Here is a 26,668-nt window from a genome sequence, read left to right as displayed (position 1 = left end):
GCCTGATCTGTCTCGTGATCAGTGTATGATCAACCACGTGATCAGTGCATGATAGCCAGGTAATGAGTGCATGATAGCCAGATGATCAGTGCATTATCAGTCATGTGATCATTGTATGATCAGCCAAGTAATCAGTGCATGATAGTCAACTCATCAGTGCATGATCAGGCACGTGATCAGTGCATGATCAGTCACATGATCAGTGCATGATCATCCACGTGATCAGTGCATGTGGAGTCATGTAATCAATGCATGATAGCGCCGTGATCAGTGCATGATCAGTCCCTTAATGAGTGTATGATCAGCCACGTCGTCAGTGCAAGATAGTTACGTGATCAGTGCATGATCAGTCAAATGATCAGTGCATGATCAGCCACGTCATCAGTGCATGATAGCCACGTGATCAGTGCATACAATTACGTGATCAGTGCATGCGCACTCACGTGATCAGTGCATGAGAGCCACTTGATCAGTGCATGGTCATTTACGTGATAGGTGTGTGATCACACACGTGAACAGTGCATGCTAAGTCACTTGATCAGGGCCTGCTGAGCTGCGTGATTACTGTCTGCTCATCTGCTTGACAATTGCCAGCTGAGCTGCACGATTCCTGCCTGTCATCTCCTTGACATTTGCCACCTGTGCTGCGTAATTCCTGCATGCTCATCTACTTGATTATTGCCAGCTGAGCAGCATGATTTCTCAGAGCTGTGTTCCATGATTATTGCCTGCTGACTGATTCCTGCCTACTCAGCTCTTTGTTCATTGCCTCCAGAGACACATGATCAGTGTATGACACCAAACATGATCAGCACATGATCAGTCACATGATCAATGCATGATAAACCAGGTGATCAGTGCATGATCAATTACGTGATCAGTGCATGATAGCCACGTGATCACTTCCCTGATTAGTCACGTGATCTCTGCATGACCAGGCACGAGATCAGTGTATGATCAGCCACGTGATCAGTACATGATAGCCACGTAATCAGTGCATGATTAGTCACGTGATCAGTGTATGATCAGCCACGTGATCAGTGCCTGATCAGCGACATGATCAGTGCATGGTCAATTATGTGATCAGTGGATGATCAGTCACGTGACCAGTACATGGTAGCTATGTGATCATTGCATGATCAGCCACGTGAGTAGTGCATAATAGCCACGTGATCAGTGCATGAGCAGTCACGTGATCAGTGCATGATCAGTCACGTAATCTGTGCATGACCTGGCACGTTATCAGTGTATGACCATTCAACTGATCACTGCATGATAGCCACGTGATCAGAGTATGATCAGTCACATTATCAGTGCATGATCAGTCACATAATTTGTGCATGACCAGGCACGTGATCAGTGTATGACCATCCAAGTGATCAGTGCATGAAAGCCACGTGATGACTGCATGATCAGTCACGTGATCTGTGCATGATCTGTCATGTAATCTGTGCATGACCAAGCAAGTGATCAGTGTATGACCAGCCAAGTGATCAGTGCATGATAACCACGAGATCAGTGCATGATCAGCCACGTGATCAGTGCATGATCAGTCACGTGATCAGTGCATGATAAGCCAGGTGATCAGTGCATGATCAATTACGTGGTCAGTGCATGATCAGTCACGTGACCAGTACATGGTAGCTACGTGATCATTGCATGATCATCCACGTGAGTCGTGCATGATAGCCATTTGATCAGTGCATGATCAGTCACGTGATACGTGTGTGATCAGCCACGTGATCAGTGCCTGATATCCACGTGATCAGTGCAGGATAGCCACGTGATCACTTCATGATTAGTCACGTGATCTGTACATGATCAGTCACGTGATACGTGTGTGATCAGCCACGTGATCAGTGCGTGACGAGCCACGTGATCAGGGCAGGATCAATTACGTGATCAGTGCATGATCAGTCACGTGACCAGTACATGGTAGCTACGTGATCATTGCAAGATCAGCCACGTGATCAGTGCATGATAGCCACGTGATCAGTGCATGATAGTCATGTGATCAGTGCATGATCAGTCACGTGATACCTGTGTGATCAGCCACGTGATCAGTGCATGATATCAGTGCATGATAGCCACGTGATCAGTGCATGAGAGCCACGTGATCAGTGCATGATCAGTCACGTGATCAGTGCATGGTCAGTCACGTGCTCAGTGCATGATCAGTCACAAGATCAGTGCATGATCATCAACGTGATCAGTGCATCTGGTGTCATGTAATCAATGCATGATATCGCCGTGATCAGTGCATGATCAGTCCCGAGATGAGTGTATGATCAGCCAACTGATCAGTGCAAGATAGCTACTTGATCAGTGCATGATCAGTCACATGATCAGTGCATGATCAGCTACGTCAGAAGTACATGATAGCCACGTGATCAGTGCATACAATTACATGATCAGTGCATCCGCAATCACGTGATCAGTGCATGAGAGCCACGTGATCACTGCATGATCAGTCACGTGATAGGTGTGTGATCAGCCACGTGAACAGTGCATGCTCAGTCACGTGATCAGGGCCTGCTGAGCTGCGTGATTACTCTCTGCTCATCTGCTGGACAATTGCCAGCTGAGCTTCACGATTCCTGCCTGTCATCTCCTTGACAATTTCCACCTGTGCTGCGTAATTCCTGCCTGCTCATCTACTTGATTATTGCAGGCTGAGCAGCATGATTTCTCAGAGCTGAGTTCCATGATTGTTGCCTGCTGACTGTTTGATTCGTGCTTACTCAGCTCTTTGTTTATTGCCTCCAGAGGCACATGATCAGTGTATGATAGCAAACATGATCAGCGCATGATCAGTCACATGATCAGCGCCATTAAGTCACGTGATCACTACATGATAGTCATGTGATCAGTCCATGCTCAGTCACGGTATCAGTGCATGATCAGCCACGTGATCAGTGCATGATAGCCACGTGATCATTGCATGATGGCCACATGATCAGTGCATGATCAGCCAGGTGATCAGTGCATGATAGCTACGTGATCAGTTCATGATTAGTCACGTATTCTGTGCATGATCAGCAGGTGATCAGTGCATGATCAGTCACGTGATCAGTGCATGATCAGTCACGTGATCAGTGCATGATCAGTCATGTAATCTGTGCATGACCAGGCACGTGATCAGTGCATGATCAGCCACATGATCAGTGCATGATCAGTCACATGACCAGTAGATGGTAACTAGGTGATCATTGCATGATCAGCCACGTGAGCCGTGCATGATAGCCACGAGATCAGTGCATAGAATTACGTGATCAGTGCATGCACAATCACGTGATCAGTGCTTGATCATTCACGTGATACGTGCGTGAAAAGCCACGTGAACAGTGCATGCTCATTCACGTGATCAGGGCCTGCTGAGCTGCGTGATTACTGTCTGCTCATCTGCTTGACAATTGCCAGCTGAGCTGCACGATTCCTGCCTGTCATCTCCTTGACAATTGCCACCTGTGCTGCGTAATTCCTGCCTGCTCATCTACTTGATTATTGCCAGCTGAACAGCATGATTTCTCAGAGCTGAGTTCCATGATTATTGCCTGCTGACTGATTCCTGTCTACACAGCTCTTTGTTCATTGCCTCCAGAGGCACATGATCAATGTATGACAACAAACCTGATCAGCACATGATGAGTCACATGATCAATGCATGATAAGCCAGGTGATCAGTGCATGATCAATTACGTGATCATTGCCTGATCAGTCATGTGACCAGTACATGGTAGCTGTGTGATAATTGCATGATCAGCCACGTGAGTAGTGCATGATAGCTACGTGATCAGTGCATGATCAGTCACGTGATCAGTGCATGATCAGTCATGTAATCTGTGCATGACCAGGCATGTGATCAGTGTATGACCAGCCAAGTGATCAGTGCATGATAGCCACGAGATCAGTGCATGATCAGTCACGTGATCAGTGCATGATAGCCACGTGATAGTGCATGATAGCCACGTGATCAGTGCATGATAGCCACGTGATCAGTGCATGATCAGTCACGTGATCAGTGGATGGTCAGTCACGTGCTCAGTGCATGATCAGTCACATGATCAGTGTATGATCATCAACGTGATCAGTGCATGTGGAGTCATGTAATCAATGCATGATATCGCCGTGATCAGTGCATGATCAGTCCCGTGATGAGTGTATGATCAGCCAAGTGATCAGTGCAAGATAGCTACGTGATCAGGCATGATCAGTCACATGATCAGTGCATGATCAGCTACGTTAGAAGTACATGATAGCCACGTGATCAGTGCATACAATTACATGATCAGTGCATCCGCAATCACGTGATCAGTGCATGACAGCCACGTGATCAGTGCATGATCAGTCACGTGATAGGTGTGTGATCAGCCACGTGAACAGTGCATGCTCAGTCACGTGATCAGGGTCTGCTGAGCTGCGTGATTACTCTCTGCTCATCTGCTGGACAATTGCCAGCTGAGCTGCACGATTCCTGCCTGTCATCTCTTTGACAATTTCCACCTGTGCTGCGTAATTCCTGCCTGCTCATCTACTTTATTATTGCCAGCTGAGCAGCATGATTTCTCAGAGCTGAGTTCCAAGATTTTTTCCTGCTGACTGATTCCTGCCTACTCAGCTCTTTGTTCATTGCCTCCAGAGGCACATGATCAGTGTATGACACCAAACATGATCAGCACATGATCATTCACATGATCAATGCATGATAGGCCAGGTGATCAGTGCATGATCAATTACGTGATCAGTGCATGATCAGTCATGGGACCAGTACATGGTCGCTGCGTGATCATTGCATGATCAGCCACGGGAGCAGTGCATGATAGCCACGTGATCACTTCATGATTAGTCACGTGATCTGTGCATGACCAGGCACGTGATCAGTGTATGATCAGCCACGTGATCAGTACATGATAGCCACATAATCAGTGCATGATTAGTCACGTGATCAGTGTATGATCAGCCACGTGATGAGTGCATGATCAGCGACATTATCAGTGTATGGTCAATTATGTGATCAGTGGATGATCAGTCACGTGAACAGTACATGGTAGCTATGTGATCATTGCATGATCAGCCACGTGAGTAGTGCATAATAGCCACGTGATCAGTGCATGAGCAGTCACGTGATCAGTGCATTATCAGTCACGTAATCTGTGCATGACCTGGCTCGTTATCAGTGTATGACCATTCAACTGATCAGTGCATGATAGCCACGTGATCAGAATATGATCAGTCACATTATCAGTGCATGATCAGTCACATAATTTGTGCATGACCAGGCACGTGATCAGTGTATGACCATCCAAGTGATCAGTGCATGAAAGCCACGTGATGACTGCATGATCAGTCACGTGATCTGTGCATGATCTGTCATGTAATCTGTGCATGACCAAGCAAGTGATCAGTGTATGACCAGCCAAGTGATCAGTGCATGATAACCACGAGATCAGTGCATGATCAGCCACGTGATCAGTGCATGATCAGTCACGTGATCAGTGCATGATAAGCCAGGTGATCAGTGCATGATCAATTATGTGGTCAGTGCATGATCAGTCACGTGACCAGTACATGGTAGCTACGTGATCATTGCATGATCATCCACGTGAGTCGTGCATGATAGCCATTTGATCAGTGCATGATCAGTCACGAGATACGTGTGTGATCAGCCACGTGATCAGTGCCTGATATCCACGTGATCAGTGCAGGATAGCCACGTGATCACTTCATGATTAGTCACGTGATCTGTACATGATCAGTCACGTGATACGTGTGTGATCAGCCACGTGATCAGTGCGTGACGAGCCACGTGATCAGGGCAGGATCAATTACGTGATCAGTGCATGATCAGTCACGTGACCAGTACATGGTAGCTACGTGATCATTGCAAGATCAGCCACGTGATCAGTGCATGATAGCCACGTGATCAGTGCATGATAGTCATGTGATCAGTGCATGATCAGTCACGTGATACCTGTGTGATCAGCCACGTGATCAGTGCATGATATCAGTGCATGATAGCCACGTGATCAGTGCATGAGAGCCACGGGATCAGTGCATGATCAGTCACGTGATCAGTGCATGGTCAGTCACGTGATCAGTACATAATCACTCACGTGAACAGTGCATGATCATTTACGTGATCTGTGCATGATCAGTCCCGCGACCACTATATGGTAGCTACGTGATCATTGCATGACCAGCCAGGTGAGCAGTGCATGATAGCCACGTGACGTGTGCATGATCAGTTACTTGAGCAGAGTATGATCAGCCCCGTGATCAGTGCATGAGTGCCACGTGATCAGTGCATGATCAGTCACGTGACAGGTATGTGATCAGCCATGTGAACAGTGCATGTTCAGCCACGAGATCAGTGCATGATAGCCACGTGATCAGTGCATGATCAGTTACGTGAGCAGTGTATGATCAGCCACGTGAGCAGTGCATGGTCAGACACGTGAACAGTGTATGATCAGCCACGTGATCAGTGCATGATATCCAAGTGATCTGTGCATGATCAATCCCGTGATCAGTGTATTATCAGCCACGTGAAGAGTGCATGCTCAGTCAGGTGATCAGGGCCTGCTGAGCTGCGTGATTACTGTCTGCTCATCTGCTTGACAATTGCCAGCTGTGCTGCGTAAATCCTGCCTGCTCAGCTGCTTGATTATTACTAGCTGAGCAGCATGATTCCTCACAGCTGAGTTCCATGATTATTGCCTGCTGACTGTTTAATTCGTGCCTACTCAGCTCTTTGTTTATTGCCTCCAGAGGTACATGATCAGTGTATGATAGCAAACATGATCAGCGCATGATCAGTCACATGATCAGCGCCATTAAGTCACGTGATCACTACATGATAGTCATGTGATCAGTCCATGCTCAGTCACGATATCAGTGCATGATCAGCCACATGATCAGTGCATGATAGCCACGTGATCATTACATGATAGCCACGTGATCAGTGCATGATCAGCCAAGTGATCAGTACATGATAGCCACGTGATCATTGCAGGATAGCCACGTGATCTGTGCATGACCAGGCAGGTGATCAGTGTATGATCAGCCACGTGAACAGTGCATGATAGCCACGTGATTAGTGCATGATCAGTCACCTGATGGGTGTATGATCGGTCACGTGACCGGTACATGGTAGCTACATGATCATTGCATGATCAGCCACGTGATCAGTGCATGATAGCCACGTGATCAGTGCATGATCAGTCACGTGGTCAGTGCATGATAGCCACGTGATCAGTGCATGATAGCCACGTGATCAGTGCACGATCAGTCCCGTGATGAGTGTATGATCAGCCAAGTGATCAGTGCAAGATAGCTATGTGATCAGTGCATGATCATTCACATGATCAGTGCATGATCAGCCACGACATCAGTGCATGATCAGTCACGTGACCAGTATATTGTAGCTACGTGATCATTGCATGATCAGCCACGTTATCAGTGCAGGATAGCCACGTGATCACTTCATGATTAGTCACGTGATCTGTACATGATCAGTCACGTGATACGTGTGTGTTCAGCCACGTGATCAGTGCGTGATGAGCCACGTGATCAGGGCAGGATCAATTACGTGATCAGTTCATGATCTGTCAGGTGACCACTACATGGTAGCTACGTGATCATTGCATGACAGCCACGTGATCAGTGCATGATAGCCACGTGATCAGTGCATGAAGACGTGATCGTGCAGGATCAGTCACGTGATCAGTGCATGATCAGTCACGTGACCAGCATGATAGCACGGATCAGTGCATGACAGCCACGTGATCAGTGCATGAGAGACACGTGATCAGTGCATGATCAGTCACGTGATCAGTACATGATCAGTCACGTGAACAGTGCTTGATCATTTACGTGATCTGTGCATGATCAGTCACGTGACCAGTATATGGAAGCTACGTGATCATTGCATGAACAGCCACGTGAGCAGTGCATGATAGCCACGTGATGTTTGCATGATCAGTGACGTGAGCAGGGTATGATCAGCCACGTGATCAGTGCATGAGTGCCACGTGATCAGTGCATGATCAGTCACGTGACAGATGTGTGATCAGCCACGTGAGCAGTGCATGTTCAGCCACGTGATCAGTGCATGATAGCCACGTGATCAGTGCACGATCATTTACGTGAACAGTGTATGATTAGCCACGGGAGCAGTGCATGGTCAGACACGTGAACAGTGTGTGATCAGCCACGTGATCAGTGCATGATATTCAAGTGATCAGTGCATGATGAATCACGTGATCATTGCATGATCAGCCACGTTATCAGTGCAGGATAGCCACGTGATCACTTCATGTTTAGTCACGTGATCTGTACATGATCAGTCACATGATACGTGTGTGTTCAGCCACGTGATCAGTGCGTGATGAGCCACGTGATCAGGGCAGGATCAATTACGTGATCAGTGCATGATCTGTCAGGTGACCAGTACATGGTAGCTACGTGATCATTGCATGATCAGCCACGTGATCAGTGCATGATAGCCACGTGATCAGTGCATGATAGTCACGTGATCAGTGCATGATCAGTCACGTGATACGTGTGTGATCAGCCACATGATCAGTGCATGATATCCACGTGATCAGTGCATGATAGCCACGTGATCAGTGCATGATCTGTCATGTGATCAGTGCATGATCAGTCATGTAATCTTTGCATGACCAGGCATGTGATGAGTGTATGACCAGCCAAGTGTTCAGTGCATGATAGCCAGGAGATCAGTGCATGTTCAGTCACGTGATAAGTGCATGATCAGTTACGTGATCAGTGCATGATCAGTCACGTAATCTGTTCATGACCAGGCACGTGATCAGTGTATGACCATCCAAGTTATTAGTTCATGATAGCCAGGTTATCACTGCATGATCAGTCACGTGATCAGTGTATGATCAGCCACGTGATCAGTTCATGATCAGCCACATGATCAGTGCATGATCAATTACGTGATCATTGCATGATCAATCACGTGACCAGTACATGATAGCTACCTGATCATTGCGTGATCAGCCACGTGAGCCGTGCATGATAGCCACGAGATCAGTGCATGATCAGTCACGTGATCCGTGCATGATCAGTCACGTGAACAGTGCATGATCAGTCACCTGATTAGTGCATGATCAATTACGTGATCAGTGCATGATCACTCACGTGACCAGTACATGGTAGCTACGTGATCATTGCATGATCAGCCACGTAAGCAGTGCATGATAGCCGTGTGATCAGTGCATGATCAGTTTCGGGAGCAGAGTATGATCAGCCAATTGATCAGTGCATGATAGCCATGTGATCACTGCATGATCTGTCACATGATCAGTGTATGACCATCCACGTGATCAGTGCATGGGCAGTCATGTGATCAGTGCATGATATAGACGTGATCAGAGCATGATTAGTCTCGTGATCAGTGTATGATCAACCACGTGATCAGTGCACGATAGCCAGGTAATGAGTGCATGATAGCCAGATGATCAGTGCATTATCAGTCATGTGATCAGTGTATGATCACCCAAGTAATCAGTGCATGATAGCCAACTGATCAGTGCATGATCAGTCACGTGATCAGTGCATGATCAGTCACGTGATCAGTATATGATCATCCACGTGATCAGTGCATGTGGACTCATGTAATCAATGCATGATAGCGCCGTGATCAGTGCATGATCAGTTCCGTGATGAGTGTATGATCAGCCAAGTGATCAGTGCAAGATAGCTACGTGATCAGTGCATGATCAGCCACGTCATCAGTACATGATAGCCACGTGATCAGTGCATACATTTACGTGATCAGTGCATCTGCAAGCACGTGATCAGTGCATGACAGCCACGTGATCAGTGCATGATCAGCCAGGTGATCAGTGCATGATAGCTACGTGATCAGTTCATGATCAGTCATGTGATCTGTGCATGACCAGTCAGGTGATCAGTGTATGATCAGCCACGTGAACAGTGCATGATAGCCACGTGATCAGTGCATGATCGGTCACCTGAATGGTGTATGATCAGTCACGTGACCGGTACATGGTAGCTACATGATCATTGCATGATCAGCCACGTGAGTAGTGCTTGATAGCCACGTGATCAGTGCATGATCAGTCACGTGATCAGTGCATGATCAGCCACGTCATCAGTGCATGTTAGCACGTGATCAGTGCATACAATTACGTGATCAGTGCATGCGCAATCACGTGATCAGTGCATGAGAGCCACGTCATCAGTGCATGATCAGTCACGTGATCAGGGCCTGCTGAGCTGCGTGATTACTCTCTGCTCATCTGCTTGACAATTGCCAGCTGAGCTGCACGATTCCTGCCTGTCATCTCCTTGACAATTGACACCGGTGATGCGTAATTCCTGCCTGCTCATATACTTGATTATTGCCAGCTGAGCAGCATCATTTCTCAGAGCTGAGTTCCATGATTATTGCCTGCTGACTGATTCCTGCCTACTCAGCTCTTTGTTCATTGCCTCCAGAGGCACATGAGCAGTGTATGACTCCAAACATGATCAGCACATGATCAGTCACATGATTAATGCATGATAAGCCAGGTGATCAGTGCATGATCAATTACGTGATCAGTGCATGATCAGTCATGAGACCAGTACATGGTAGCTGCGTGATCATTGCATGATCAGCCACGTGATCAGTGCATGATAGCCACGTGATCAGTGCATGATTAGTCACGTGATTAGTGCATGATCAGTCACGTGATCAGTGCATGATCAGCCACGTGAACAGTGCATGATCAGCCACGTGATCAGTGCATGATCAGTCACGTGACCAGTACATGGTAGCTACGAGAACATTGCATTATCAGCCACGTGATCAGTGCATGATAGCCACGTGATCAGTGCATGATCAGCCACGTGATCAGTGCATGATAGCCATGTGATTAGTGCATGATCAGCCACGTGACAGTGCATGATCAGCCACGTGATCAGTGCATGATAGCTACGTGAGCAGTTCATGATCAGTCACGTGATCTGTGCATGACAGGCACGTAATCAGTGCATGATCATCCACGTGATCAGTGAATGATAGCCACGTGATCAGTGCATGATTAGTCACGTGATATGTGCATGACCAGGCACATGAACAGTGCATGATCAGCCACGTGATCAGTGCATGATAGCCACGTGATCAGTGCATGATCAGCCAGGTGATCAGTGCGTGAACAGTCACGTGATCAGTGCATGATCAGTCAAGTGATCAGTGCGTGAACAGTCACGTGATCAGTGCATGATGAGCCACGTGTTCAGTGCAGGATCAATTACGTGATCAGTGCATGATCGGTCACGTGACTAGTACAGGGTAGCTACGTGATCACTGCATGATCAGCCACGTGAGCAGTGCATGATAGCCACGTGATCAGTGCATGATCAGTCACGTGATCAGTACATAATCAGTCACGTGAACAGTGCATGATCATTTACGTGATCTGTGCATGATGAGTCACGTGACCAGTATATGGTAGCTACGTGATCATTGCATGACCAGCCACGTGAGCAGTGCATGATAGCCACGTGATGTGTGCATGATCAGTTACGTGATCAGAGTATGATCAGCCACGTGATCAGTGCATGAGTGCCACGTGATCAGTGCATGATCAGTCACCTGACAGGTGTGTGATCAGCCACGTGAACAGTGCATGCTCAGTCACGTGATCAGGGCATGATCAGCCACGTGATCAGTGCACGCTCATCTGCGTGACAATTGGCAACTGAGCTGCACGATTCCTGCCTGTCATTTCCATGACAATTGCCACCTGTGCTGCATCATTCCTGCCTGCTCATCTACGTGATTATTGCCAGCTGAGCCGCATGATTTCTCAGAGCTGAGTTCCATGATTAGTGCCTGCTGACTGATTCCTGCCTACTCAGCTCCGTGTTCATTGCCTCCAGAAGCACGTGATCAGTGCGTGACGCTAAACGTGATCAGCGCGTGATCAGCCACGTGATCAGTGCGTGATGAGCCACGTGATCAGGGCAGGATCAATTACGTGATCAGTGCATGATCAGTCACGTGACCAGTACATGGTAGCTACGTGATCATTGCAAGATCAGCCACGTGATCAGTGCATGATAGCCACGTGATCAGTGCATGATCAGTCATGTGATCAGTGCATGAACAGTCACGTGATACGTGTGTGATCAGCCACGTGATCAGTGCATGATATCCACGTGATCAGTGCATGATAGCCACGTGATCAGTGCATGAGCAGCCACGTGATCAGTGCATGATCAGCCACGTGATCAGTGCACGATCAGCCACGTGATCAGTGCATGATCGCCACGTGATCAGTGCATGATCAGTCACGTGATCAGTGCATGATCAGCCACGTAATCACTACATGATAGCTACTGATCAGTGCATGACCAGCCACGTGATCAGTGCATGATCAGTCACGTGACCAGTGCATGATCAGTCACGTGAGCAGTGCATGATCAGTCACGTAATCAGTGCATGATAGCCACGTGATCAGTGCATGATCAGTCACGTGATCAGTGTATGTGATCAGCCAAGTGAACAGTGCAAGATAGCCACGTGATCAGTGCATGATCAGCCACGTGATCAGTGCATGATCAGCCACGTGAGCAGTGCATGATCAGCCACGTGAGCAGTGCACATGCAGTTACGTGATCAGTGCATGCATCAGCCACGTGATCAGTGCATGAGATCCACGTGATCAGTGCATGATCAGTCACGTGATCAGTGTGTGATCAGCCACGTGAACAGTGCATGCTCAGTCACGTGATCAGGGCCTGCTGAGCTGCGTGATTACTGTCTGCTCATCTGCTTGACAATTGCCAGCTGAGCTGCACGATTCCTGCCTGTCATCTCCTTGACAATTGCCACCTGTGCTGCGTAAATCCTGCCTGCTCAGCTGCTTGATTATTGCCAGCTGAGCAGCATGATTTCTCACAGCTGAGTTCCATGATTATTGCCTGCTGACTGATTCCTGCCTACTCACCTCTTTGTTCATTGCCTCCAGAGGCACATGATCAGTGTATGATAGCAAACATGATCAGCGCATGATCAGTCACATGATCAGTGCATGATAGCCACGTGATCAGTGCATGATCAGTCACGTGATCAGTGCATGATCAGCCACGTTATCAGTGCATGATCAGTTACGTGATCAGTGCATGATCAGCCACGTGATCAGTACATGATCAGCCACGTGATCAGTGCATGATCAGCCACGTGAGCAGTGCATGATAGCCACGAGATCAGTGCATGATCAGTCACGTGATCAGTGCATGATCAGCCACGTGATCAGTGCATGATAGCCACGTGATCAGTGCATGATCAGTCTCGGGAGCAGAGTATGATCAGCCACTTGATCAGTGCATGATAGCCACGTGATCACTGCATGATCTGTCACGTGATCAGTGCATGATCAGCCACGTGATCAGTGCATGAGCAGTCATGTGATCAGTGCATGATACCGACGTGATCAGTGCATGATCAGTCACGTGATCAGTGTATGATCAGCCACGTGATCAGTGCATGATAGCCACGTGATGAGTGCATGATAGCCAGATGATCAGTGCATTATCAGTCACGTGATCAGTGTATGATCAGCCACGTAATCAGTGCATGATAGTCACGTCATCAGTGCATGATCAGCCACGTGATCAGTGCATGATCAGTCACGTGATCAGTGCATGATCATCCACGTGATCAGTGCATGTGGAGTCACGTAATCAATGCATGATAGCGCCGTGATCAGTGCATGATCAGTCCCGTGATCAGTGTATGATCAGCCACGTCGTCAGTGCAAGATAGTTACGTGATCAGTGCATGATCAGTCACGTGATCAGTGCATGATCAGCCACGTCAGCAGTGCATGATAGCCACGTGATCAGTGCATACAATTACGTGATCAGTGCATGCGCAGTCACGTGATCAGTGCATGAGAGCCACGTGATCAGTGCATGGTCATTCACGTGATAGGTGTGTGATCAGACACGTGAACAGTGCATGCTCAGTCACGTGATCAGGGCCTGCTGAGCTGCGTGATTACTGTCTGCTCATCTGCTTGACAATTGCCAGCTGAGCTGCACGATTCCTGCCTGTCATCTCCTTGATATTTGTCACCTGTGCTGCGTAATTCCTGCCTGCTCATCTACTTGATTATTGCCAGCTGAGCAGCATGATTTCTCAGAGCTGTGTTCCATGATTATTGCCTGCTGACTGATTCCTGCCTACTCAGCTCTTTGTTCATTGCCTCCAGAGACACATGATCAGTGTATGACACCAAACATGATCAGCACATGATCAGTCACATGATCAATGCATGATAAGCCACGTGATCAGTGCATGATCAATTACGTGATCAGTGCATGATAGCCACGTGATCACTTCCTGATTAGTCACGTGATCTCTGCATGACCAGGCACGAGATCAGTGTATGATCAGCCACGTGATCAGTACATGATAGCCACGTAATCAGTGCATGATTAGTCACGTGATCAGTGTATGATCAGCCACGTGATCAGTGCCTGATCAGCGACATGATCAGTGCATGGTCAGTTATGTGATCAGTGGATGATCAGTCACGTGACCAGTACATGGTAGCTACGTGATCATTGCATGATCAGCCACGTGAGTAGTGCATAATAGCCACGTGATCAGTGCATGAGCAGTCACGTGATCAGTGCATGATCAGTCACGTAATCTGTGCATGACCTGGCACGTTATCAGTGTATGACCATTCAACTGATCAGTGCATGATAGCCACGTGATCAGAGTATGATCAGTCACATTATCAGTGCATGATCAGTCACATAATTTGTGCATGACCAGGCACGTGATCAGTGTATGACCATCCAAGTGATCAGTGCATGAAAGCCACGTGATGACTGCATGATCAGTCACGTGATCTGTGCATGATCTGTCATGTAATCTGTGCATGACCAAGCAAGTGATCAGTGTATGACCAGCCAAGTGATCAGTGCATGATAACCACGAGATCAGTGCATGATCAGCCACGTGATCAGTGCATGATCAGTCACGTGATCAGTGCATGATAAGCCAGGTGATCAGTGCATGATCAATTACGTGGTCAGTGCATGATCAGTCACGTGACCAGTACATGGTAGCTACGTGATCATTGCATGATCATCCACGTGAGTCGTGCATGATAGCCATTTGATCAGTGCATGATCAGTCACGAGATACGTGTGTGATCAGCCACGTGATCAGTGCCTGATATCCACGTGATCAGTGCAGGATAGCCACGTGATCACTTCATGATTAGTCACGTGATCTGTACATGATCAGTCACGTGATACGTGTGTGATCAGCCACGTGATCAGTGCGTGACGAGCCACGTGATCAGGGCAGGATCAATTACGTGATCAGTGCATGATCAGTCACGTGACCAGTACATGGTAGCTACGTGATCATTGCAAGATCAGCCACGTGATCAGTGCATGATAGCCACGTGATCAGTGCATGATAGTCATGTGATCAGTGCATGATCAGTCACGTGATACCTGTGTGATCAGCCACGTGATCAGTGCATGATATCAGTGCATGATAGCCACGTGATCAGTGCATGAGAGCCACGTGATCAGTGCATGATCAGTCACGTGATCAGTGCATGGTCAGTCACGTGATCAGTGCATAATCACTCACGTGAACAGTGCATGATCATTTACGTGATCTGTGCATGATCAGTCCCGCGACCACTATATGGTAGCTACGTGATCATTGCATGACCAGCCAGGTGAGCAGTGCATGATAGCCACGTGACGTGTGCATGATCAGTTACTTGAGCAGAGTATGATCAGCCCCGTGATCAGTGCATGAGTGCCACGTGATCAGTGCATGATCAGTCACGTGACAGGTATGTGATCAGCCATGTGAACAGTGCATGTTCAGCCACGAGATCAGTGCATGATAGCCACGTGATCAGTGCATGATCAGTTACGTGAGCAGTGTATGATCAGCCACGTGAGCAGTGCATGGTCAGACACGTGAACAGTGTATGATCAGCCACGTGATCAGTGCATGATATCCAAGTGATCTGTGCATGATCAATCCCGTGATCAGTGTATTATCAGCCACGTGAAGAGTGCATGCTCAGTCAGGTGATCAGGGCCTGCTGAGCTGCGTGATTACTGTCTGCTCATCTGCTTGACAATTGCCAGCTGTGCTGCGTAAATCCTGCCTGCTCAGCTGCTTGATTATTACTAGCTGAGCAGCATGATTCCTCACAGCTGAGTTCCATGATTATTGCCTGCTGACTGTTTAATTCGTGCCTACTCAGCTCTTTGTTTATTGCCTCCAGAGGTACATGATCAGTGTATGATAGCAAACATGATCAGCGCATGATCAGTCACATGATCAGCGCCATTAAGTCACGTGATCACTACATGATAGTCATGTGATCAGTCCATGCTCAGTCACGATATCAGTGCATGATCAGCCACATGATCAGTGCATGATAGCCACGTGATCATTACATGATAGCCACGTGATCAGTGCATGATCAGCCAAGTGATCAGTACATGATAGCCACGTGATCATTGCAGGATAGCCACATGATCTGTGCATGACCAGGCAGGTGATCAGTGTATGATCAGCCACGTGAACAGTGCATGATAGCCACGTGATTAGTGCATGATCAGTCACCTGATGGGTGTATGATCGGTCACGTGACCGGTACATGGTAGCTACATGATCATTGCATGATCAGCCACGTGATCAGTGCATGATAGCCACGTGATCAGTGCATGATCAGTCACGTGGTCAGTGCATGATAGCCACGTGATCAGTGCATGATAGCCACGTGATCAGTGCACGATCAGTCCCGTGATGAGTGTATGATCAGCCAAGTGATCAGTGCAAGATAGCTATGTGATCAGTGCATGATCATTCACATGATCAGTGCATGATCAGCCACGACATCAGTGCATGATCAGTCACGTGACCAGTATATTGTAGCTACGTGATCATTGCATGATCAGCCACGTTATCAGTGCAGGATAGCCACGTGATCACTTCATGATTAGTCACGTGATCTGTACATGATCAGTCACGTGATACGTGTGTGTTCAGCCACGTGATCAGTGCGTGATGAGCCACGTGATCAGGGCAGGATCAATTACGTGATCAGTTCATGATCTGTCAGGTGACCACTACATGGTAGCTACGTGATCATTGCATGATCAGCCACGTGATCAGTGCATGACAGCCACGTGATCAGTGCATGAGAGACACGTGATCAGTGCATGATCAGTCACGTGATCAGTACATGATCAGTCACGTGAACAGTGCTTGATCATTTACGTGATCTGTGCATGATCAGTCACGTGACCAGTATATGGAAGCTACGTGATCATTGCATGAACAGCCACGTGAGCAGTGCATGATAGCCACGTGATGTTTGCATGATCAGTGACGTGAGCAGGGTATGATCAGCCACGTGATCAGTGCATGAGTGCCACGTGATCAGTGCATGATCAGTCACGTGACAGATGTGTGATCAGCCACGTGAGCAGTGCATGTTCAGCCACGTGATCAGTGCATGATAGCCACGTGATCAGTGCACGATCATTTACATGAACAGTGTATGATTAGCCACGGGAGCAGTGCATGGTCAGACACGTGAACAGTGTGTGATCAGCCACGTGATCAGTGCATGATATTCAAGTGATCAGTGCATGATGAATCACGTGATCATTGCATGATCAGCCACGTTATCAGTGCAGGATAGCCACGTGATCACTTCATGTTTAGTCACGTGATCTGTACATGATCAGTCACATGATACGTGTGTGTTCAGCCACGTGATCAGTGCGTGATGAGCCACGTGATCAGGGCAGGATCAATTACGTGATCAGTGCATGATCTGTCAGGTGACCAATACATGGTAGCTACGTGATCATTGCATGATCAGCCACGTGATCAGTGCATGATAGCCACGTGATCAGTGCATGATAGTCACGTGATCAGTGCATGATCAGTCACGTGATACGTGTGTGATCAGCCACATGATCAGTGCATGATATCCACGTGATCAGTGCATGATAGCCACGTGATCAGTGCATGATCTGTCATGTGATCAGTGCATGATCAGTCATGTAATCTTTGCATGACCAGGCATGTGATGAGTGTATGACCAGCCAAGTGTTCAGTGCATGATAGCCAGGAGATCAGTGCATGTTCAGTCACGTGATAAGTGCATGATCAGTTACGTGATCAGTGCATGATCAGTCACGTAATCTGTTCATGACCAGGCACGTGATCAGTGTATGACCATCCAAGTTATTAGTGCATGATAGCCAGGTTATCACTGCATGATCAGTCACGTGATCAGTGTATGATCAGCCACGTGATCAGTTCATGATCAGCCACATGATCAGTGCATGATCAATTACGTGATCATTGCATGATCAATCACGTGACCAGTACATGATAGCTACCTGATCATTGCGTGATCAGCCACGTGAGCCGTGCATGATAGCCACGAGATCAGTGCATGATCAGTCACGTGATCCGTGCATGATCAGTCACGTGAACAGTGCATGATCAGTCACCTGATTAGTGCATGATCAATTACGTGATCAGTGCATGATCACTCATGTGACCAGTACATGGTAGCTACGTGATCATTGCATGATCAGCCACGTAAGCAGTGCATGATAGCCGTGTGATCAGTGCATGATCAGTTTCGGGAGCAGAGTATGATCAGCCAATTGATCAGTGCATGATAGCCATGTGATCACTGCATGATCTGTCACATGATCAGTGTATGACCATCCACGTGATCAGTGCATGGGCAGTCATGTGATCAGTGCATGATATAGACGTGATCAGAGCATGATTAGTCTCGTGATCAGTGTATGATCAACCACGTGATCAGTGCACGATAGCCAGGTAATGAGTGCATGATAGCCAGATGATCAGTGCATTATCAGTCATGTGATCAGTGTATGATCACCCAAGTAATCAGTGCATGATAGCCAACTGATCAGTGCATGATCAGTCACGTGATCAGTGCATGATCAGTCACGTGATCAGTATATGATCATCCACGTGATCAGTGCATGTGGAGTCATGTAATCAATGCATGATAGCGCCGTGATCAGTGCATGATCAGTTCCGTGATGAGTGTATGATCAGCCAAGTGATCAGTGCAAGATAGCTACGTGATCAGTGCATGATCAGCCACGTCATCAGTACATGATAGCCACGTGATCAGTGCATACATTTACGTGATCAGTGCATCTGCAAGCACGTGATCAGTGCATGACAGCCACGTGATCAGTGCATGATCAGCCAGGTGATCAGTGCATGATAGCTACGTGATCAGTTCATGATTAGCCACGTGATCAGTGCATGATCAGTTTTGGGAGCAGAGTATGATCAGCCACTTGATCAGTGCATGATACCCACGTGATCACTGCATGATCTGTCACATGATCAGTGTATGATCATCCATGTGATCAGTGCATGGGCAGTCATGTGATCAGTGCATGATACCACGTGATCAGTGCCTGATCTGTCTCGTGATCAGTGTATGATCAACCACGTGATCAGTGCATGATAGCCAGGTAATGAGTGCATGATAGCCAGATGATCAGTGCATTATCAGTCACGTGATCATTGTATGATCAGCCAAGTAATCAGTGCATGATAGTCAACTCATCAGTGCATGATCAGGCACGTGATCAGTGCATGATCAGTCACATGATCAGTGCATGATCATCCACGTGATCAGTGCATGTGGAGTCATGTAATCAATGCATGATAGCGCCGTGATCAGTGCATGATCAGTCCCTTAATGAGTGTATGATCAGCCACGTCGTCAGTGCAAGATAGTTACGTGATCAGTGCATGATCAGTCAAATGATCAGTGCATGATCAGCCACGTCATCAGTGCATGATAGCCACGTGATCAGTGCATACAATTACGTGATCAGTGCATGCACACTCACGTGATCAGTGCATGAGAGCCACTTGATCAGTGCATGGTCATTTACGTGATAGGTGTGTGATCACACACGTGAACAGTGCATGCTAAGTCACTTGATCAGGGCCTGCTGAGCTGCGTGATTACTGTCTGCTCATCTGCTTGACAATTGCCAGCTGAGCTGCACGATTCCTGCCTGTCATCTCCTTGATATTTGTCACCTGTGCTGCGTAATTCCTGCATGCTCATCTACTTGATTATTGCCAGCTGAGCAGCATGATTTCTCAGAGCTGTGTTCCATGATTATTGCCTGCTGACTGATTCCTGCCTACTCAGCTCTTTGTTCATTGCCTCCAGAGACACATGATCAGTGTATGACACCAAACATGATCAGCACATGATCAGTCACATGATCAATGCATGATAAACCAGGTGATCAGTGCATGATCAATTACGTGATCAGTGCATGATAGCCACGTGATCACTTCCCTGATTAGTCACGTGATCTCTGCATGACCAGGCACGAGATCAGTGTATGATCAGCCACGTGATCAGTACATGATAGCCACGTAATCAGTGCATGATTAGTCACGTGATCAGTGTATGATCAGCCACGTGATCAGTGCCTGATCAGCGACATGATCAGTGCATGGTCAATTATGTGATCAGTGGATGATCAGTCACGTGACCAGTACATGGTAGCTATGTGATCATTGCATGATCAGCCACGTGAGTAGTGCATAATAGCCACGTGATCAGTGCATGAGCAGTCACGTGATCAGTGCATGATCAGTCACGTAATCTGTGCATGACCTGGCACGTTATCAGTGTATGACCATTCAACTGATCAGTGCATGATAGCCACGTGATCAGAGTATGATCAGTCACATTATCAGTGCATGATCAGTCACATAATTTGTGCATGACCAGGCACGTGATCAGTGTATGACCATCCAAGTGATCAGTGCATGAAAGCCACGTGATGACTGCATGATCAGTCACGTGATCTGTGCATGATCAGTCATGTAATCTGTGCATGACCAAGCAAGTGATCAGTGTATGACCAGCCAAGTGATCAGTGCATGATAACCACGAGATCAGTGCATGATCAGCCACGTGATCAGTGCATGATCAGTCACGTGATCAGTGCATGATAAGCCAGGTGATCAGTGCATGATCAATTACGTGGTCAGTGCATGATCAGTCACGTGACCAGTACATGGTAGCTACGTGATCATTGCATGATCATCCACGTGAGTCGTGCATGATAGCCATTTGATCAGTGCATGATCAGTCACGTGATACGTGTGTGATCAGCCACGTGATCAGTGCCTGATATCCACGTGATCAGTGCAGGATAGCCACGTGATCACTTCATGATTAGTCACGTGATCTGTACATGATCAGTCACGTGATACGTGTGTGATCAGCCACGTGATCAGTGCGTGACGAGCCACGTGATCAGGGCAGGATCAATTACGTGATCAGTGCATGATCAGTCACGTGACCAGTACATGGCAGCTACATGATCATTGCAAGATCAGCCACGTGATCAGTGCATGATAGCCACGTGATCAGTGCATGATAGTCATGTGATCAGTGCATGATCAGTCACGTGATACCTGTGTGATCAGCCACGTGATCAGTGCATGATATCAGTGCATGATAGCCACGTGATCAGTGCATGAGAGCCACGTGATCAGTGCATGATCAGTCACGTGATCAGTGCATGGTCAGTCACGTGCTCAGTGCATGATCAGTCACAAGATCAGTGTATGATCATCAACGTGATCAGTGCATCTGGTGTCATGTAATCAATGCATGATATCGCCGTGATCAGTGCATGATCAGTCCCGAGATGAGTGTATGATCAGCCAACTGATCATTACAAGATAGCTACTTGATCAGTGCATGATCAGTCACATGATCAGTGCATGATCAGCTACGTCAGAAGTACATGATAGCCACGTGATCAGTGCATACAATTACATGATCAGTGCATCCGCAATCACGTGATCAGTGCATGAGAGCCACGTGATCACTGCATGATCAGTCACGTGATAGGTGTGTGATCAGCCACGTGAACAGTGCATGCTCAGTCACGTGATCAGGGCCTGCTGAGCTGCGTGATTACTCTCTGCTCATCTGCTGGACAATTGCCAGCTGAGCTTCACGATTCCTGCCTGTCATCTCCTTGACAATTTCCACCTGTGCTGCGTAATTCCTGCCTGCTCATCTACTTGATTATTGCAGGCTGAGCAGCATGATTTCTCAGAGCTGAGTTCCATGATTGTTGCCTGCTGACTGTTTGATTCGTGCTTACTCAGCTCTTTGTTTATTGCCTCCAGAGGCACATGATCAGTGTATGATAGCAAACATGATCAGCGCATGATCAGTCACATGATCAGCGCCATTAAGTCACGTGATCACTACATGATAGTCATGTGATCAGTCCATGCTCAGTCACGGTATCAGTGCATGATCAGCCACGTGATCAGTGCATGATAGCCACGTGATCATTGCATGATGGCCACATGATCAGTGCATGATCAGCCAGGTGATCAGTGCATGATAGCTACGTGATCAGTTCATGATTAGTCACATATTCTGTGCATGATCAGCAGGTGATCAGTGCATGATCAGTCACGTGATCAGTGCATGATCAGTCACGTGATCAGTGCATGATCAGTCATGTAATCTGTGCATGACCAGGCACGTGATCAGTGCATGATCAGCCACATGATCAGTGCATGATCAGTCACATGACCAGTAGATGGTAACTAGGTGATCATTGCATGATCAGCCACGTGAGCCGTGCATGATAGCCACGAGATCAGTGCATAGAATTACGTGATCAGTGCATGCACAATCACGTGATCAGTGCTTGATCATTCACGTGATACGTGCGTGAAAAGCCATGTGAACAGTGCATGCTCATTCACGTGATCAGGGCCTGCTGAGCTGCGTGATTACTGTCTGCTCATCTGCTTGACAATTGCCAGCTGAGCTGCACGATTCCTGCCTGTCATCTCCTTGACAATTGCCACCTGTGCTGCGTAATTCCTGCCTGCTCATCTACTTGATTATTGCCAGCTGAACAGCATGATTTCTCAGAGCTGAGTTCCATGATTATTGCCTGCTGACTGATTCCTGTCTACACAGCTCTTTGTTCATTGCCTCCAGAGGCACATGATCAATGTATGACAACAAACCTGATCAGCACATGATGAGTCACATGATCAATGCATGATAAGCCAGGTGATCAGTGCATGATCAATTACGTGATCATTGCCTGATCAGTCATGTGACCAGTACATGGTAGCTGTGTGATAATTGCATGATCAGCCACGTGAGTAGTGCATGATAGCTACGTGATCAGTGCATGATCAGTCACGTGATCAGTGCATGATCAGTCATGTAATCTGTGCATGACCAGGCATGTGATCAGTGTATGACCAGCCAAGTGATCAGTGCATGATAGCCACGAGATCAGTGCATGATCAGTCACGTGATCAGTGCATGATAGCCACGTGATAGTGCATGATAGCCACGTGATCAGTGCATGATAGCCACGTGATCAGTGCATGATCAGTCACGTGATCAGTGGATGGTCAGTCACGTGCTCAGTGCATGATCAGTCACATGATCAGTGTATGATCATCAACGTGATCAGTGCATGTGGAGTCATGTAATCAATGCATGATATCGCCGTGATCAGTGCATGATCAGTCCCGTGATGAGTGTATGATCAGCCAAGTGATCAGTGCAAGATAGCTACGTGATCAGGCATGATCAGTCACATGATCAGTGCATGATCAGCTACGTTAGAAGTACATGATAGCCACGTGATCAGTGCATACAATTACATGATCAGTGCATCCGCAATCACGTGATCAGTGCATGACAGCCACGTGATCAGTGCATGATCAGTCACGTGATAGGTGTGTGATCAGCCACGTGAACAGTGCATGCTCAGTCACGTGATCAGGGTCTGCTGAGCTGCGTGATTACTCTCTGCTCATCTGCTGGACAATTGCCAGCTGAGCTGCACGATTCCTGCCTGTCATCTCTTTGACAATTTCCACCTGTGCTGCGTAATTCCTGCCTGCTCATCTACTTTATTATTGCCAGCTGAGCAGCATGATTTCTCAGAGCTGAGTTCCAAGATTTTTTCCTGCTGACTGATTCCTGCCTACTCAGCTCTTTGTTCATTGCCTCCAGAGGCACATGATCAGTGTATGACACCAAACATGATCAGCACATGATCATTCACATGATCAATGCATGATAGGCCAGGTGATCAGTGCATGATCAATTACGTGATCAGTGCATGATCAGTCATGGGACCAGTACATGGTCGCTGCGTGATCATTGCATGATCAGCCACGGGAGCAGTGCATGATAGCCACGTGATCACTTCATGATTAGTCACGTGATCTGTGCATGACCAGGCACGTGATCAGTGTATGATCAGCCACGTGATCAGTACATGATAGCCACATAATCAGTGCATGATTAGTCACGTGATCAGTGTATGATCAGCCACGTGATGAGTGCATGATCAGCGACATTATCAGTGTATGGTCAATTATGTGATCAGTGGATGATCAGTCACGTGACCAGTACATGGTAGCTATGTGATCATTGCATGATCAGCCACGTGAGTAGTGCATAATAGCCACGTGATCAGTGCATGAGCAGTCACGTGATCAGTGCATTATCAGTCACGTAATCTGTGCATGACCTGGCTTGTTATCAGTGTATGACCATTCAACTGATCAGTGCATGATAGCCACGTGATCAGAGTATGATCAGTCACATTATCAGTGCATGATCAGTCACATAATTTGTGCATGACCAGGCACGTGATCAGTGTATGACCATCCAAGTGATCAGTGCATGAAAGCCACGTGATGACTGCATGATCAGTCACGTGATCTGTGCATGATCTGTCATGTAATCTGTGCATGACCAAGCAAGTGATCAGTGTATGACCAGCCAAGTGATCAGTGCATGATAACCACGAGATCAGTGCATGATCAGCCACGTGATCAGTGCATGATCAGTCACGTGATCAGTGCATGATAAGCCAGGTGATCAGTGCATGATCAATTACGTGGTCAGTGCATGATCAGTCACGTGACCAGTACATGGTAGCTACGTGATCATTGCATGATCATCCACGTGAGTCGTGCATGATAGCCATTTGATCAGTGCATGATCAGTCACGAGATACGTGTGTGATCAGCCACGTGATCAGTGCCTGATATCCACGTGATCAGTGCAGGATAGCCACGTGATCACTTCATGATTAGTCACGTGATCTGTACATGATCAGTCACGTGATACGTGTGTGATCAGCCACGTGATCAGTGCGTGACGAGCCACGTGATCAGGGCAGGATCAATTACGTGATCAGTGCATGATCAGTCACGTGACCAGTACATGGTAGCTACGTGATCATTGCAAGATCAGCCACGTGATCAGTGCATGATAGCCACGTGATCAGTGCATGATAGTCATGTGATCAGTGCATGATCAGTCACGTGATACCTGTGTGATCAGCCACGTGATCAGTGCCTGATATCCACGTGATCAGTGCAGGATAGCCACGTGATCATTTCATGATTAGTCACGTGATCTGTACATGATCAGTCACGTGATACGTGTGTGATCAGCCACGTGATCAGTGCGTGACGAGCCACGTGATCAGGGCAGGATCAATTACGTGATCAGTGCATGATCAGTCACGTGACCAGTACATGGTAGCTACGTGATCATTGCAAGATCAGCCACGTGATCAGTGCATGATAGCCACGTGATCAGTGCATGATAGTCATGTGATCAGTGCATGATCAGTCACGTGATACCTGTGTGATCAGCCACGTGATCAGTGCATGATATCAGTGCATGATAGCCACGTGATCAGTGCATGAGAGCCACGGGATCAGTGCATGATCAGTCACGTGATCAGTGCATGGTCAGTCACGTGATCAGTACATAATCACTCACGTGAACAGTGCATGATCATTTACGTGATCTGTGCATGATCAGTCCCGCGACCACTATATGGTAGCTACGTGATCATTGCATGACCAGCCAGGTGAGCAGTGCATGATAGCCACGTGACGTGTGCATGATCAGTTACTTGAGCAGAGTATGATCAGCCCCGTGATCAGTGCATGAGTGCCACGTGATCAGTGCATGATCAGTCACGTGACAGGTATGTGATCAGCCATGTGAACAGTGCATATTCAGCCACGAGATCAGTGCATGATAGCCACGTGATCAGTGCATGATCAGTTACGTGAGCAGTGTATGATCAGCCACGTGAGCAGTGCATGGTCAGACACGTGAACAGTGTATGATCAGCCACGTGATCAGTGCATGATATCCAAGTGATCTGTGCATGATCAATCCCGTGATCAGTGTATTATCAGCCACGTGAAGAGTGCATGCTCAGTCAGGTGATCAGGGCCTGCTGAGCTGCGTGATTACTGTCTGCTCATCTGCTTGACAATTGCCAGCTGTGCTGCGTAAATCCTGCCTGCTCAGCTGCTTGATTATTACTAGCTGAGCAGCATGATTCCTCACAGCTGAGTTCCATGATTATTGCCTGCTGACTGTTTAATTCGTGCCTACTCAGCTCTTTGTTTATTGCCTCCAGAGGTACATGATCAGTGTATGATAGCAAACATGATCAGCGCATGATCAGTCACATGATC

The sequence above is a fragment of the Bos javanicus genome, chromosome 16 (genome assembly GCF_032452875.1).
Source record: "Bos javanicus breed banteng chromosome 16, ARS-OSU_banteng_1.0, whole genome shotgun sequence".
In the NCBI taxonomy this organism is placed as follows: domain Eukaryota; kingdom Metazoa; phylum Chordata; class Mammalia; order Artiodactyla; family Bovidae; genus Bos; species Bos javanicus.
The sequence above is the reverse complement of the archived record's forward strand: the minus strand, read 5'-3'. Positions refer to the sequence as shown.